This window comes from Leptidea sinapis, chromosome Z, assembly GCF_905404315.1.
Source record: "Leptidea sinapis chromosome Z, ilLepSina1.1, whole genome shotgun sequence".
Taxonomy (NCBI): Eukaryota; Metazoa; Arthropoda; class Insecta; order Lepidoptera; family Pieridae; genus Leptidea; species Leptidea sinapis.
In genome coordinates, this window is record NC_066312.1 from 32,519,656 (window position 1) to 32,537,949 (window position 18,294).

General features: G+C 34.4%; 1 protein-coding gene across 1 annotated transcript in view; it reads left to right on the forward strand.

Moving 5' to 3' along the window:
- LOC126978783 (ETS-related transcription factor Elf-4-like) overlaps window positions 1-18,294 on the forward strand; it is a 39,040-nt gene that overhangs the window by 17,159 nt on the left and 3,587 nt on the right. The gene's annotated exons all lie outside the window — the stretch shown is intronic.

An 18,294-nucleotide genomic window follows, 5' to 3' on the forward strand; every position in this document is an offset into this window, starting at 1 on the left:
ATTTCGTACTAAACAATATAAAATAGTAAAATAAAGTGTTCTGCAAATAGAAATGATGGTTTTATAATACCTTATCAACAACTATAAATAATTTATTTTTATTAATTTCCTATAATTTCCTATACTGCCGCACTATCGGTCAGTTCGGTGGACACCTCGCACCAATTGGTCCGACGTCGAACTCGGTACGGTCCGGATGGTAATAAAAATAATTTTGTGCCATGGACAATGTGACATACCATCGCATATCGTCCGCTACCAGACCGCGTCCGATGGTCCGGTAGGACCAAATCATATCATGTATTTAGAATTTTAGAGATCTAGCCTTAGTTGGTTGACCTTTACAACAATTTATACAAAAAGTCCCTGCCCAACGAATAATTACGATTAATAAAAAAATACATTTGTGTAATCGCAGTCGCATTATTAACAGATATTGTACGATCGTCAATGCGACATACCATCGATAATGGTCGGTACCGGACCGCGTGCAATAGCTCGGCCGGACCAAATTCGACCATGTGTTTCGGCTATTATGCCCACATGAACAAAAGTACTAAGAAAGCTTGTAATTCAAGTATACTAATCTAAATTACATAAGACTATCAATCTCCTACTTAATAAAAGGATATTAAAAATAATACTAATATTTTTTTAATAATATGATCTGCAAAGTCGTAGTTTTATTCTGTCATCAATACGTTTCGCAGCGCACGAGAAGTAAAGAATATTTTAGACAGATAAGTTTTTACACCTTGGGTTGCATTATTGGAGTTTTAGTAAGGATCCCTAATTTTTTTAAATATAATAATGCCTATGTCACCGGAGGATAGTGTAGCTTTCCAACAGTGAAAGAACTTTTCAAATCGGTTCAATAGTATCGCAGCCTATTGCAATGCAAACAAACAAATAAATAATCAAATCTTTCCTTATAATATTATTATAGATGTATGCATAGATGAAGTACAATTTCCATGTACTCATGCTCTTTCACGTAACTTTTCGCTAATTCAATTGAACTTATTTTTGGGGTAGAAGAATTCCTCCAGAAGGTTGACAATGTTCTTGTTTTCCCTCTGGCATAGCAAGAAAACATGGAAAGTGAACATTTTCCAAGAAAGAAATCAAAACATTCGTCGGTGGTCCTCTCCTTTTTTTTGAAAATAAGGGACGAGACGAGCAGGACGTTCAGCTGATGGTAATTGATACGCTCTCTCCATTACAATGCAGTGCCGCTCAGGATTCTTGAAAAACCCCAAAAATTCTGAGCGGCATTACTGCGCTTGTCACCTTGAGACATGATGTTAAATCTCATTTGCCCAGTAATTTCACTAGCTACGGCGCCCTTCTGACCTAAACATAATGATGCTTACACATTACTGCTTCATGGTAGGAATAGGCGCCGTGTGGTACCACTGTATTAGTATCACGTAACTAAGATCATATGAGTCATAAAATTATTTGTATTACTCATTCACATAAAACCACGCAACAAGCAAAAATATGTTTGCAAAAGTGAAAGTGCTGCTTTTAATTTATCGACAAAGAATTAATTGGTTTGATTTAAATTTTTATCTGATTTATCACAGCAACCACACAATGCGTGGAGCGATAGTTACAGCACTTGGTAACTATCGCTCCACGCATTGTATTTTGCTCGATAGAACAACGACAGGAAGATAATATGTATAAATTGCAATGCATAAAACGTAATTTTGTTATGTAAAGTCTTTTATATTTCTAAGTTTCTTATTTGTTATTAATATATATTTTTACTAGCTGCCTCGACAGACGTTGTTCTGTAGATAATAAAAAAATACTGTTTAATAGGAATTTACCAATAATATTTCAAAACATCAAGAATTATTTAGTAAAATAAACTCCCTGTTGTTATAATGAAATTGTTTCACAGCGGAACTGTCAAACCGTGCGTCAGTAAATTCTCTCATAGAAAATATGTCCATATAAAACAAATATTGGAAATAAAAATAATTATGGGTCCAAAATCGAAATAAAAACTATCCTATCTCTCAAGTTAGACCAAACTGCACTCCATGAAGTAATCCCGATTAAAATCTGTTCATTAGTTTAGGAGTCCATCGAGGACAAACAACGTGTCACGTAATTTATATATATTAAGATTATTTAAAATATAATACTTTTAAAGGATTAAAACGCGTGTAATTGTAACTGTGTTTTTAGTTTAGATTTTGTGTTAAAGTTACATTTTTATTATTATTTAGTTAACCCGTCGTTTTACGAGAGACTACGTTTTAGGGGAACTGATCTGATGTTAAAACACAGGTACAATAACACGCGTCTTAATCGGGTTAAAAACTCAAAGAACATACTATTTCAATTGTTATAATATATATATTTACATTTTTCTTAACATGATTATGCTATCAGTCTTACATTATTTATAAAACGTTGACCTCAGGAAAAGTTGGCACTCGTCTCACACTCACTCTCGTCTCTAACTCACTATACTCTAACAATGATATAATTGAAATTAATGTTCTGTTAAAACACAATTGGTAAAAGTTTTTGTTAGCGATAGACTCACTACGGGGGAAATCTGTAATGTTACCTAAATGCGACTCGTGAGCGTTTCTTGGTAGGCTGAAAATAAGGTGATACAACAATTTGCACCGGGGAATTCCCCGCGGCCGATGTACACATACACATAAGTATTATCAACGCACACAAGGAAATAACAACACAACACATCGACAGTTTCGCGATATGTCACGTTACCGCGGAATGTAGAGCGAAAGGTATACTTCAAAGTGTCTAAATTAAATTAGTCAAAAAAAATATGGTCATCCTATCGAACTGATGACCTGAAATAAGTCCAGCCACTTAGGAGTCCATCTGGGGAACTGTAGATTAAACAAACACCACTCAATCCTAGGCCTCAGAGATTGTAGATTTCAGATAGCGCCGATAAAACCCCGCTGCACATCCTCTCTGAATGTGGTCCTTTAATGCGTAAACGTAGAATCTCTTTGGGAAGTCTAATTATTCAACCTTTTGAGAAACGTCAGCTCACTGCAAAAGATATAACAAGATTCATGAAAAGAATAAGTCTTAGCAGTGAGCTATAGGTAGCAGTGGCTATCACAATAGATCACATTGGTCGCAGTGAAAAAGGACTGAACTGAACTGTAATGACGGCTTTATTACAGTTCAGTTCAGGCCTTTTACAAACCATAACCATAGGAGTCCATAGGAACATTTGGCTTGGAAGATTGGCTGCATGCAACTTTGCACGCACGACCGCGACGTCTACTTAGTAATATGACCTTTGGTTAAATAGTATGAAATTTCAATAGTTCCGTTAAATGTATATACTCCGCTAACATTCCACAACAATATATTAAGAATACAATAGAATTAAAACTTTTTGATTACAAACCATCGCACAACAATAATGAAGTCTTAGACACAATAAAACCAATCAAATAATACATTCATTACTAAAAATGGAAGAAAAATAGTAACTTTGAGGCAATGAATCTCATCAAATGTAGCTAGCTCAGTAATAAGTTGCACTAGCGTGGCGCTAGTGTAGCGCTGGTTTTCAGTAGCACCAAAAATTGACTTCTTCAGTAGCACCTAATAGTAACTCATTAATTACCAGTTATGATGAATATAACTGATTAATTAAAGTTCAATCAATAAATATGTACCAATCTTAAAAAAACCTAAGAAAAAACATCAAAATGTACAATTGTATAATCTGAAATAGATTGTTATGGTTTAAGATCAAAAACATGTTCTAGTAGTCACGCATTATAAACCTAATAAATTTCACTAGGTAGGTAAGTTTTGGATTTATTATGAAATTCTAGATATTTGTGTCAAATATCAATTACCATCACTAAAGACGCTCAGCAATGAGATGACATCTAAAAATTCTATTTAACAAAAATAATTCTAAACGAATAAATTTTGAGAATATGCCTTTAGCTTGTAGAATATCTAAGTCTAAAAAATATTATGAGCATATTAATGATGAAGTATCATAATAAAATAATTCTCATCGTAATTTATTCATAATTATTATTCAAATGAGTTTATGTTACATTATAAAGTGTTAAAGAATTACTAATTTGTTGAATAATATAACTTAGCAATGTCGGCTATCTTGTATTACTGGATTTAACAACTTTGTGATACAAAAAATAATATGTAAATAAACAATTATTGTCTTTTATAAAAGCGCCTATATAGTTTCTGATTTAGCTGCAACATACACAGACATAGACTCGGGCGTGCGAATTAATCAGAGTAAAGGTGTATACACACAGGCACCTCACAATGATGCGGCGATACAGTTATTTTTAGTTAGTTAGGGAACATGCTCAAGAACAAACCTACTGTTTGTACAAACTGTTACGATTTTTACCTTCAATAATTAATTATTTAAGTCATTTATTAAATTGTTTAAGTATAAACAGTTGTACCACGGATATGAGCAACACTAGGTAATAACATTTTATACTAACAGTTTTGGTGTGGCCTCGGCTTTACAGATAAAAATAGCGGTGCAATTATATTGGCGATGGCATCTTGACTGGTGCGAGAGAGATGGCATGAGGATAGCGTGAGCTAAATCGTAAAAGTGATTTATCTCGTACGATCCATCGAGTGACGTTGACATCGTAAAGTCATCGAGATGTGACTGTTTTGACATTTCCAGCTAGAGCGCTGAATACGTCTCATAAGCGTGCAGTACACGGGTAGAGTAAACGGTATACCGTTTACTCTAGTAGCAAAGTAGAATACTAACTTTTATTGTGACAATAAGGGACGAGACGAGCAGGACTTTCAGCTGATGGTAATTGATACACCCTGCCCCTTACAATGCAGTGACGCTCAGGATTCTTGAAAAACAAAAATTCTGAGCGGTACTACAATAGCGCTCGTTTCCTTGAGACATAAGATGTTGTCTCATTTGCCCAGTAATTTCACTAGCTACGGTGCCCTTCAGACCGAAACACAATAATGCTTACACATTATGTCTTAACTGAAGAAAAAGACACCATTGTGGTACCCATAATCTGGCCGGCATCCTGTGCAAACCTTACTATAACAATGTAAACAATATTGGTAGAGTAGAGTAATAAAATATAATAGAGTTTCACGGAGAAGCTCCTCTACCACTTACTTTCGCTCCTACTGCGTCCACTCTACTTTTTTTTAATGTATGAGTTCTTAATGATTTGATTTGACGATTACAATCAAAAACACGGAAGGACAGCAAATACTATATCTATGACTCTGAGGATAAATCAAATCAAATCGATGTCACCTTTCTCATTAACATCAAACCACTTAAAGCATATCTTTTCCATTGCAATAACACCTTTTTTACTATAATAATAGTCGACGTCATCTTGGTCACTTCCCAGCAAGCGGTCCTGGTCAAAAGTCAGTTGCAACTTGATTTCTGGCATTGAACTATAGAATGAAAAACCCAGTCGCCTTGACAACTCTTTCGCTAACAATTTGTTCGAATACACAACAAAACCCTATGCCATATACACGGGCCATGCAGTTCTCTCTCGGGAAATCGTCGACCAGTGCCGGGAGAAACTTGTGTCTTCTATCGAGTCCTCTCTTGAGAAGGTCGCGGAATGGGGAAAATTGAACCTTGTCCAATTTAACCCCCAGAAGACTCAAGTTTGCGCGTTTACCACTAAAAAAAACCCCATTTGTCGTATCACCGCTCTTCGACAACACTCCCCTCAAAGCCTCGCCTAGTATCGGAATACTGGGTTTCGAAATCTCGAGCGATTTCCAATTTCGTGGTCATCTGGAAGGCAAAGCCAAATTGGCTTCAAAGAAACTGGGCGTCATTAATAGAGCACGGCAATACATCAAGCCGGCCCACATACTAGCGCTCTACAAAGCGCAGGTCCGGCCACACATGGAGTATTGCTGTCATCTGTGGTCTGGCGCACCCTAGTATCAGCTCGATCCATTTGACCGCGTGCAACGCAGAGCAGCTCGAATTGTCGCGGACCCAGTGCTCTGTGAACGGCTGGATCACTTGGCGTTGCGTAGAGACGTCGCTTCATTGTGTGTCTTCTACCGCATTTATCACGGGGAGTGTTCCGAAGAGCTGTTCAACCTGATTCCTGCCGCCGAATTCCACCTTCGCACGACACGCCACAAGTTAGGATATCATCCTCACCATCTGGATGTGTGGCGGTCCTCCACAGTGCGGTTTTCAAGGAGCTTTCTTCCACGTACTACAAAGCTGTGGAATGAGCTTCCTTGTGTGGTGTTTCAGGGACGATACGACATGGGTACCTTCAAAAAAAGCGCGTACACCTTCCTTAAAGGCGGCCGACGCTCCTGTGATTCCTCTCGTGTTGCAAGAGATTGTGGGTGGCGGTGATCACTTAACAACAGGTGACCCGTACGCTCGTTTGTCCTCCTATTCCATAAAAAAAAACCCTTGTCATCACTAGCAGCCGTTTTCAATAGCCTGTCGAATTTATTAATTTGTCAATAATATTTCATATCATCAAGAATTATTTCGTAAAATATGCACTGAATGAAATTGTTTCACTGCAGAACTGTCAAACCGTGCGTCAATAAATTCTCTCATAGAAAATATGTCCATACAAAACAAATATCGGGCGACGTTGTTTTTGTTTAATTCCGAACACTTCCATATTTAGTCACCTTTTAAACCTTCCCTGGACTTCCACAAATAATTCAAGACCAAAATTAGCCAAATCGGTCTAGCCGTTCTCGAGTTTTAGCGAGACTAACGAACAGCAATTAATTTTTGTATATATAGATGTACAGAACAACGTCTGTCGTGTCAGCTAGTACAATATATAAAAATCCATTTTTATAAGAATAGATAAGTAAAATATCAGACACAAAAAATATTTAGTTTGCGAAATTAACAAATTTTTAAATTATATTCTCACATGATGACGCAGTTTGATGCAATTGGTTTTTATCACACGGAATAATATCAGGGGATTTTCATATTATGAAGTCTCAATAACTGGTTTTGAATATTAAATTTAAATTAGCATTATATTCTGACCACGTACTATAACACCTGCTTACGGGGAATCACCAGTTTTATTATTTTAGTGTTAATATTATTACATAATTTCATTGCAATTAATCTTAATTATAATATGGGTTTTTTAATAGTTGTTTCCAGTAATGGTTTTGCATTTTTAACATCGGACCAAGATTTTACATAATGTTATGTAAAATCTTTAGGAAGATGTTCTTATATGAGATGTTATTAGCTTTTTACGTCTATGGAGGATCCTAAACACATCCTTCTGGCATGTGAGGCGCGCAATGAGGGCAGGTTGCCTCAAGGCACTTTATATCCAGGCAAAGGATGTACCCCACCTGTGGTCCTTTGAGGATACTGCGCCTATTAAAGGCTATACGCCTGGAGGACGTGATTTAGGTACAAATTGAAATCCGAATGTGCAAGGGAAAAATTCAGTAAACGTTTTCCAACTGCCTCATCACAATGAGCATAGTCATCGCCAGGGCGTGCGTCCAAGAACACGTAGGGGACACAATAGATTTAAGTGCTTATTTACCCAACAATAAAAAAACGTCAATTTAGGGAATTAATATTATAATTTTCCTCAGAAAACATTGTTTATCAGATATAAATAAAATAATAGTGGTTATACTATAGATAGTGGAAAATCTACTGGATATAAATTGCAATTAAGTCTTCTTAGTTTTATTCCTTAGACAAAAGTGAAAGTGGGTACTAATTGAATTTATTATTTAACTAATCTTACACAAACAAAAATTAAGTTGGATATTTTTGAACCACATTTACATAAAGTACACAACAGGCAATAAACTTTGTACACATCCTTGGTTTATTGACCTCCAGTAATTCTTTGTAACTCTGACCAGCACAAATAACTGAATATCCTTGTCATCGCATTTTAGCAAACTATGTCATGTATTTACAGTCCATTTTTACTTGAGCCTATTCATGTACAACATGTTGTATGTATACATCGAGGTAGGGGCTATACAAGTGAACAATTTGCATTACGCATCGAGAATTGGTTCCTTGACCGACAAAAATAACAGGTTGAAGTAAACAAATAATTTCTACAGCAGAGTTCATATAATACTTTGTCGTTTTCATGTATAATAAGTTTTATATAAAATTTATCTGTGTTATATATATATATATATATATATATATATATATATATAACACAGATATATATATATATATATATATATAATGAATATGGTCTTTGTTTGAGGCTAAGTCACGCCTAAACCACTGATCATATCGACATAAAACTACCACCATTCGATGCGAAATTTATCCTAGATGGTTTGTGGTTATTTATTTTTCGAAATCCAACGTTCCTTCATTAATCTATTTCCTTTTAAAATTCTCCCAGTGAAGCAGGCGTGAACGGCTAGTTATATAAATAAATACGAAGTAAAATTACTCCAAGTAATTACTTCTCCCTGTCATGTAATTTGACAGCTGTCACAATCTATCTAGTAGTTATATGAATACAATGTTCCGTGAAATTTCAACGAATATTAATTCAACTTTTCAACGAATGAACAATTAGATCTTTATGTGTATTATATGATGTAGTTTGGCAAATAAATTTATAAATATTTTATGCTACATAAATATAATTATGTAAGTACCAAATTTATTATATATTTTCTTTTGAAAATATTACCCTTCATTTTTGGGGATTTTGAAGAATAAAGTCAAAAATGCTAAAATAACTAGAGAATTCTTTGTGAGTCACATTGCTTCGAGTTTACTGTTACAACCTTTTCTGTTTTATTAAATATTAAATGACATTGTTCATTTGTGTATGATTAATATTAAGTCGTTCTTCATGACCTGGTTTATGCTACGGATCAACAAGGAAGGCCAGAAAGAGTAATCGAGCATATAGAAGATTTAACTAGGCATGCAGTACCTTGCCAAGTTTAATGTATCGCCAACATTTCAATAGACATGATGACATTATTATTTAAGATCCGGAAAAAAAGCATATCGAAGAAAACTTAGAATCTGCGAAAAATATTGCTTAATACTATTTTCTTACACCGTTTATTGCTAGTTTCTACACTGGTAGTAACCGATTGTATAACACACTCACAAATAAGCATTCTTTTGTTATTTTTAATGCTTGTGTTAACAAATTCTGATTCTTATATATAGGGGTGAGGTCCTGATGATCTGGATGTACAGGTTAAACCTACTTCAGACACCAGCTGCTCAGATATACATTCTTAACAGCTGGATAAGATTGTAACACTTATGTACAGCTGTATTTATTAGTTTTAAGATCTTTTGTGACGAGATAATAAACAGGAACAGATATATTTTTATTATTATTTTGGATTCCCCATCTATTATCCAGGTACACTTTTACTTGCTTAAAATGATTATAAAAGATATTAAACGAAAATTTAAACATTATATGAAAAAAATAGTTCTGAATGTGACTCTATTTTAATTACCTATATATGTCGACTTAGCTCTATACTGGATTTTTTCTTTAGAATAATATTAACATCATTGTACAGGGTTTTTAAATTTCTATAAATGTCTAGTAGTATTATTCTATAAAAACAAATTCTAATAACTTACGAATATCAAAAACTGCAAAATTCATCATATCAGTTTATCTTTATTAAACAAAATTAAATTTTCATACTATATGAATCCTCTTAAAGTACTTATTTTCGCAATAAAATAACGTGTAACGCAAATTAATGTATTTTATGAATCCAGTTTGATGAAGTTGTGCAGAAGTAACATATTTATGAATGTTCTTGATATTATATTTTATATAGTAATTTCTTTTCAAGGGTTTGATCTAGTGTGAGTTTACTGGTTTTTTTTACTATACTTACTTTGATAATACTTATATTTTAATAATAAAATTGCTAACTGCTCACATAATATTATATAGCAATTAGAATATATATTCTCTATAAGGGAATATTGTAATATTCTTTTGAGAAATAAAGTTCTAAAATCTTAAAAACGCGAGGAGGTATCATGGAGTTAACATTATGACGTCACGCCTCAATGATTATGCTATAGCAAGCAAATCTTCAAGCGATGCAGTGATGGTATGTGAGGCGTGACGTCATTCACGTTTCAGTTAACATGGCCGACAGCGGCTGATACTTTTATTCCATTGAATATCTTATTAATCTCAATATTTATATCAAAACTGGTCATTTCATCGTATATTTTTGCTTATAAATGTTATTATTCTTTTATTATTTAATACTATCAGTACATTCTTACAAATGAAATCTATTGCATTTAAGTGTCTCTCTCGCCCGCTTTCTTTGTCTCATCATCATCAGCTGGAAGTCGTCTACTACTGGACAAAGACCTCCCCCAAAGATCTCTACGACACTCGGTCCTGTGCTGCCCTAATTCAACGTATTCCGGCGATCTTGACCAGATCGTCGGTCCATATTGTGAGGGGCCTATCAACACTGCGTCTTCCGGTACGTGGTCGCCATTCCAAGACTTTACTGCCCCACCGGCCATCTGTCCGACGAGCTTTGTTTCCTGCCCTCTGCCACTATTTCAGTTTCGCAATCATTTGGGCTATATCGGTAACTTTGGTTTTCCTACGGATCTCCTTATTTCTGATTCGATCTCGCAGGGAAACTCCGAGCATAGCCCTTTCTCCATTGCCCTCTGAGAGACCATGAGCTTTCTCATCAGGCCTCCTTTGTAGATACGCCAGTAAGTCTATGTTCAAAACAATGTCATGGGACTTTTCCAGTAACGTATTCGAAAGTCCTTTGTAATAATGTCACAAGTGAATCATACAAATTTGGATGCTGCCCGCGCCTGCACGAGGTTACAGTTTGGCCTTGCGAAGTATCGCGTTGTCAGCTGGGCCAAGGAGCAAGCATGTTACGTGCGACGCATCCGTTACGTGATGGCAATAATCCAAACTTCGCATTACTTAAGGGCGTTTTGTAAAATTTCTGTGACGAAATTAGGTAGCGACATATAATTTGTGATGAAATAGACATTCAAATTCAAATACTTTTATTCAAAATCGTAGTAAGTAAGTAGTTTTTGAGTTAATTGCGAACAGACAGACAGACGCGGTGGAGGACTTTATTTTATGATGTTTAATGATTCCACAAATACAAAGACTATAGAGTATGTATTATAACAAGTTTTATATGTCCAATATTTATATATTTTATGAGCCGGCGGTCACGTTCTGTTCCATCCTGATTGCTCAAACAAGCCTCCAAATGATTCATTGTCTTTCAGTCATGAACTAATAGAAGTGCCATTGGCTCTTAAGGTTAGCGATTCTGTATTCAATGTGCATCACTACTCCAATTCCGACAAAGATGGTGTTAACGAACTAACTATAATAAATTTCGCAGAATACCTCATGTATACAGGTTATAATTAAGTTTTAATTTGCTTCTATAATTTTTTTTTTATTATTATTTATTTATTCAGAAACAAACGGTTACACAAAACTAATGACAATTTATACTTAAAAATACTTAAAAACCTATAGTTTCCTTTATTTTTAAATATAATGAACTAGATTTGCGCTACATAGAGGTAATATTAAACAAAATTCAATATTTGACATAAGATAATATACTTATATATAAAGAGATAGGGGATATTATAAAGATACAAATAGCATTAAATTAACAAATCAAGATTTTTATGTGGAAGAGGAAGACAAACTAACGTACAGGTCACCTAATGTTAAATTCTCTTGCAACACCAGAGGAAGCACAGGAGCGCATTTTTTCAAAGTACCCATGTCGTATCGTCCCGGAAACACCGCACAAGGATGTATGTTAATACACATTTGCCAACCTTATTTCGTCACACATATTATAACTGATTATTTTGGACGGTTCTGTGGCGCAGTAGGTAGAACCGTTGGCTCTCACCGCGGAGCCCCCGGTTCGATTCTCGCCCGCCACGTAATAATGTGTTTTCGGTTTTCCAATTCGTATTATACGTTCATTGGACGATAGAAGATCGGCAACGCTCTGATGATTCCTCTGGACAAGTGAGAATGGGTCGAGGTGATCAGATCCCATGTCAAACCAGTTCTACCAGTGGGAGGCCTTAATTATGGGTACCATAACGGTGCCTATTTCTGCAGTGAAGCAGTAATGTGTAAGCTTTATTGTGTTTCGGTCTAAAGAGTGCCGTAGCTAGTGAAATTACTGGGCAAATGAGACTTAACATCTTATGTCTCAAGGTGACGAGCGCTATTGTAGTACGGCTCAGAATTTTTGAGTTTTTCAAGAATCCTATGCGGTATTTCATCGTAATGGGCAGGGCTTATCAATTATCATCAGCTGAACGTCATGCTCGTCTCGTCCCTTATTATCATAAAAAAAAGAAGCTCGTTTGTACACCCGTTACAAGCTATACATCTTTGGCGGAAGAAAAAACTTTAAAGTAGTAAAAATGATAGATTAATCGGAGAGAAAATTACAACAATCACTCATTTCAAAGGTTTTACGTTAACATTAAATTTAATAAGCAAAATATAAAAAAATAATTATCGATATCACACGTCATTTCAATAATAGACTTAAAATTGAAATACATTCTCATCATTCACAAACATTTTTTTCTGTACCATATTCAACTTCATCAAACCTGACTACTATATATTGGCATAAGTCAAATTCGAAGTAATACATTGCTTGTCATAAGCTTCGCAGGATTTTTACTTTATTTAATGCATCTCCAATGTATATTACACTGTAAAAAATTACGTGTTTGGGTAAAGCGATGAGTTACAGAGTTATTATTAATATTGTTCATGAACACAATACTGATTCTCCGAGGTTAGGTGTTAGGTTTTATTAATCATTTCTGCCTCATTATAATAATTATCTTGAATGAAGCATAAATATTGAAGACAGTCCCAATGCCAGTACTGAGGGTGAACTACAAACTTTACGATCTATAAAACATACATATATTTTTGTTTACAACTATTATATATTACCAGCTGACCCAGCAAACGTTGTATTGCGATATAAAGTAATAATTAAAATAATCCATTGCCATCTTGCAACCCTATTGCGGATCTATGGATGGAACAGAATAATAATATAGAAAAATAGGTGTTTATCGTAGACGGGTGAAAATTTGAAGTTGTATGTATTTTTTAAAATTAAAAAAAAATACGGTTGGACCACCCTTAACATTTAGGGGGATGAAAAATAGATGTTGTCCCATTCTCAGACCTACCCAATATGCACACAAAATGTCATGAGAATCGGTCAAGCCGTTTCGGAGGAGTTTAACTACAAACACTGGGACACGAAAATTTTATATATTAGATATATAATATTACTAGCTGACCAGACAGACGTTGTTCTGTACATAATAAATAAAATACTGTTTATGATGAATTTGTCAAGAATTTTTCATAACATCTAGAATTATTTCGTAACATATGCTCCTTGTTGTTATAATGAAATTGTATCACGGCAGAACTGTCAAACCATGCGTCAATAAATTCTCTCACAGAAAATATATCCATACAAAACAAATATTGGAAAAAATAATAATTATGGTTCCCTAATTGAAATAAAAACTATCCTATCTCTCAAGTTGGACTAAACTGCACTCCATGAAGTAATCCCCATTTAAATCTGTTCATTAGTTTAGGAGTCCATCGCAGACAAACAACGTGTCACGTAATTTATATATATTAAGATAAATACCATACTTAAAATATATTTAGATATTATAGAATAACAAAGCAAGCTAGAGAGAAGAGTATCTCTAAACGTACAGTAAGATAGACAATGAAACTCTTGACTAAGAAACTGAAACTCTAACGCAAACATTGATAAATTGAAAGTTATCGCTAGTTAGTATATTGTAAGTATATAGTATTTCCTACGTAAGAATATTTATTATTTTCTTATAATAATAATAATAATAATAATAATAATAATATTGACACACTTTTCACACAAATTATCTTGCCCCAAGTTAAGCATATATTGCCTGTGTTATGGGTTACAAGACAATGATATATTTAATACAATATACTTACTTACATACATAAATTCATATAAACATACATATAAACATACATAAATACATTTAGACATCCATGACTCGGAAACAAACATCCATATTCATCATATAAATTCTTGCACCTTATGTATACACTTTTATAAAGTCTCAGCCACTGTTCAGGCATTATCTAGAAATAAATTTATATGTTTTATAAAAAAATGGTTATGTCGTAAATGCTATTACTCTACAGCTGAATATTTAAGTGATCGGACATCCCGGGACTAGATTATTATTATTTTATAGCGATAGAAATGACTGTACAATATTGTATATTTTTATTGAAAAGAATGCTGGGAGAGTTTCTTGCGCTGCTTCTTCTCTCTCAGAGCGCCATTTATTACCGAAGCGGTAGTAGTATATTAGAAATGACATCAAAAAGAATTCTAAAGGAATCAATTTTGAGAAAATAAATGCCCTTTATCCCTTTTTATGGTAGAAGGAGACAAATGAGCGTACGGGTAACCTGATGTTAACTGATCACCGCCGCCCACATTCTCTTGCATTTTGCTAGCCAGAGGAACAGGAGCGTTGTCAACCTCTCAAGAAAGCTAATTTCATAGTTTGGCCAAACGTGGTAAAAATATCCATATTGCGAATAAGTAAATTGTTGATTTAAAATTTAAATTTTAAAATGCTTGGCTGGCTTATGCAAATACTTGTAAGTAATTTAAAAACTACAGATTTCGACTCGGCAATTGCATTTTTCTTGCTGTGCATATATATAATACATTTAAGTACAGTATACCAAAAAAATACTTAACAAATTCAACTAATATATTTATTTAATTAACGTATCATTTGTTGGTATGAGTTGGTATATTATACTTAATAACTGCCTGCGAAGTTGTCCGCAATAACTTTTGCATTGCGTTCTCTCGAGAAAATATCCTTTATCTGTACCTCTGACTACATAATATGTGCTTACGGAATTTCATCGATTATGATTTTAGTAATCCTAGAAGTGAGGGATTCATTCATTCATTTCAAGATCGCCATGAGGATCGGACCTGCGCTGCCCTCATCCAACGTGTTCCGGCGATCATGACCAGATCGTCGGTCCATATTTTTTTTTAATATTTACACAATTTTTACACAAATTATCTTGCCACAAATTAGGCATATAGCCTGTGTTATGGGTTGCAAGACAACGATATATTTAATACAATATACTTACTTAAACATACATAAATATATATAAACATCCATGATTCGGAAACAAACATCCATATTCATCATATAAATGCTTGCACCTACCGGGATTCGAACCCAAGACCTCTAGCTTAGTAAGTAGGATCGCTAACCACTAGGCTATACAGGTCGTCAAGTAGAAGTGATCACTTAAAGATAACTACTTGGAATGCCTTTCTTTTAGAGATTTGGTCTGTGCCCATGTATTGCAACAGTACCTTAGCATAAACAAGAATTATAAATGAAGACGCCATCTCAATTATGGAGATTCAACTATGATAGAGCATGCTATACTCAAGCGAATTAGTAGCATTATTTATTTTTATGTTTCCATAAAGGTAAACACCTCGAGGTAGTCTGATATAATAATATGTTAACAGTACAGTGTTGGTTACTTAATGTTTTGTAAACCTTGTCATACCATTATAAGTATTATCAACCAAGCGATGTCCGTAAGAGATGGCATCTTTATTGTTAATATATAACTTCGTAGTAACTCTTTGGTTTTTATTTGCTTCCACGCAAGGTCAGATTTAATTATATTCACGCTTAACGCGGCGAAATAAAGATTATTTATGTTTTGTCGTGTTTAAAGGAACTTCAGCGTAATTTAGAGAATAGTGGAATGAATAAGATTTAATAAGATAAGAGAATTTGGCGATTTAAAATATGTTCTTGCTACATAAAACGCTGTGCATACTTATAAGTTAGATATTATGTAAATATTAAATATAAGCAACCTTACAAATAAACTTGCTAATAAGTTGTACCTGAGAATAAACCAATAAATGTATTTATGTATGTTTAAGTAAATATATTGTATTAAATATATCATTGTCTTGTAACCCATAACACAGGCTATATATGCTTAACTTGGGGCAAGATAATTTTTGTAAAAAGTGTGTCAGTGTGTCAATAGATATTTTGCTTATGATTGGTTTATATAAGAATATATGTTACTAGCTGACCCGACAGACGTTGTTCTGTAGATAATAAAAAATATACTGTTTTATAGGAATTTGCCAAAAATATCAAGATTAATTTCGTAAAAAATGCTCCCTGTTGTTGAAATTGTTTCACAGTGGAACTGTCAAACCATGCGTCACGAAATTCTGTCATAGAAAATATGTCCATACAAAACAAATATTGAAAATAAAAATAACTATGTTCCCAGATCGAAATAAAAACTATCCTATCTCTCAAGTTGGACTAAACTGCACTCCATGAAGTGTTCCCCACTTAAATCCGTTCATTAGTTTAGGAGTCCATCGCGGACAAAGAACGTGTCACGTAATTTATATATATTAAGATTTATTATTATTTACAATCAACTTCTATTCTACGCTAGCTAGATACAGCCTCAATTTATAAAATCCCACTCGAGTTGCCAAGGCAATTATTGTCTTATAGCTTGTGTTCGTCACGTTGCAACCTGTTAATGACTTTAACAAGGAAACCTTGACTCTTATTTCAATTAGCTGGACAACATCATTACTAGGTGTGTGTGTATATACAGTATTATGCTCTTAGAGAATCCATTTAATGAGCTGCAAATTATATGCGAGGTTTTATGCTGTCGAACTTGACTCGAATATTTTGCCTTTGGTGATGGGTTTTTATCGATGACCATTTGAATGGGTTGACTGTGGGTGGTTTCTTTATATATAAGGACTGGTGGTTCCTTTATGTATCGACTTGCATTGAGTAGGGACTATTGATTTTACAATTGAGAGTTATTACGTAAATGTAGATTATTGAATTTTGTGTATGTACATTATTAGTATCATTATTTAATTCTATAAAAGTAACAATTGGTTAGAGTGAGAGAGGAGGAGCCTGCCTACCGTTAACGTATGCGTGAGAGAAAGGGAAGCCAAACAGACTAGCGTCGTAACGCGTTACGTTACGAAGCGGCTTATCAGGGGGAGGCTCGTTTGCACGGGGTGCTGGCTAGCTATGGGTACCACAACGGCGCCTATTTCGGCAGTAATATGTAAACATGATTGTGTTCCGGTCTAAAGGGCACCGCAGCTAGCGAAATTACTGGAAAAATGAGACTTAACATCTTATGTCTCAAGGTGACGAGTGCAATTGGAGTACCGCTCAGAATTTTTGGGTTTTTCGAGAATCCTGAGTGGCACTGCATTGTAATGGGCATGGCGTATCAATTCACGTCAGCTGAACGTCCTGCTAGTCTCTGCCCTTTTTTTCATAAAAAGTCTCGCATAGGAAGTTATCACTTTAAAAATATAATTAAAATTTTAACTGAAATATAGTGTTCAGTTTTATATTGCAACATAGTTCATAGCTATTTTATCGTAAGCAAACGACTAACGGGTACCACTTTCTTGCAAATAGTAAAGAATCTCTTTCCGCAACATTTTAAATTCAAGGTTTTAAAAACATGACAAGGCTGCCTATACAGATGTCTGATTCTAATTTACTGGAACAATGAGATGAAATAGTCAATTATATTAATAATGTTTAATAATAGGAAGTTATTTCTGCGCTGATAATCTTAGAATAAGTATTTGTCACAGTGTATTTTTTATTCCATGTTCAAGAATAGCTATTGCATATATATACTTGTGTAACGAATACATTTACCCCCTTATTCATTATGGTCCGCTAACTTTAAACAGCCGCTAAGGAGTGTTTTTTCCCATTCTGACTTAGGTCAATAGAAGAAGACAGAGTGATAATTAGCAATGCTTTAAGTTAGCACACTATTATGTATAAGGGGGTTATAAATTACTTTGATCATATATTATTCAAGTCTACTCTAAAGGGCCTTATATACTGCGTGTAGATGACCTAACAAGCTGAGAATGCGTAGAAAATTGTGATTTAACAATGTGTGCGTTAGCTAGTGTATTTTATTACTCGAAATACTAAGGAACTAACATCAAGCGTGGCTGACTGTTGACGACTTGTCATTCAAAATCGGTTACAGTAATAAT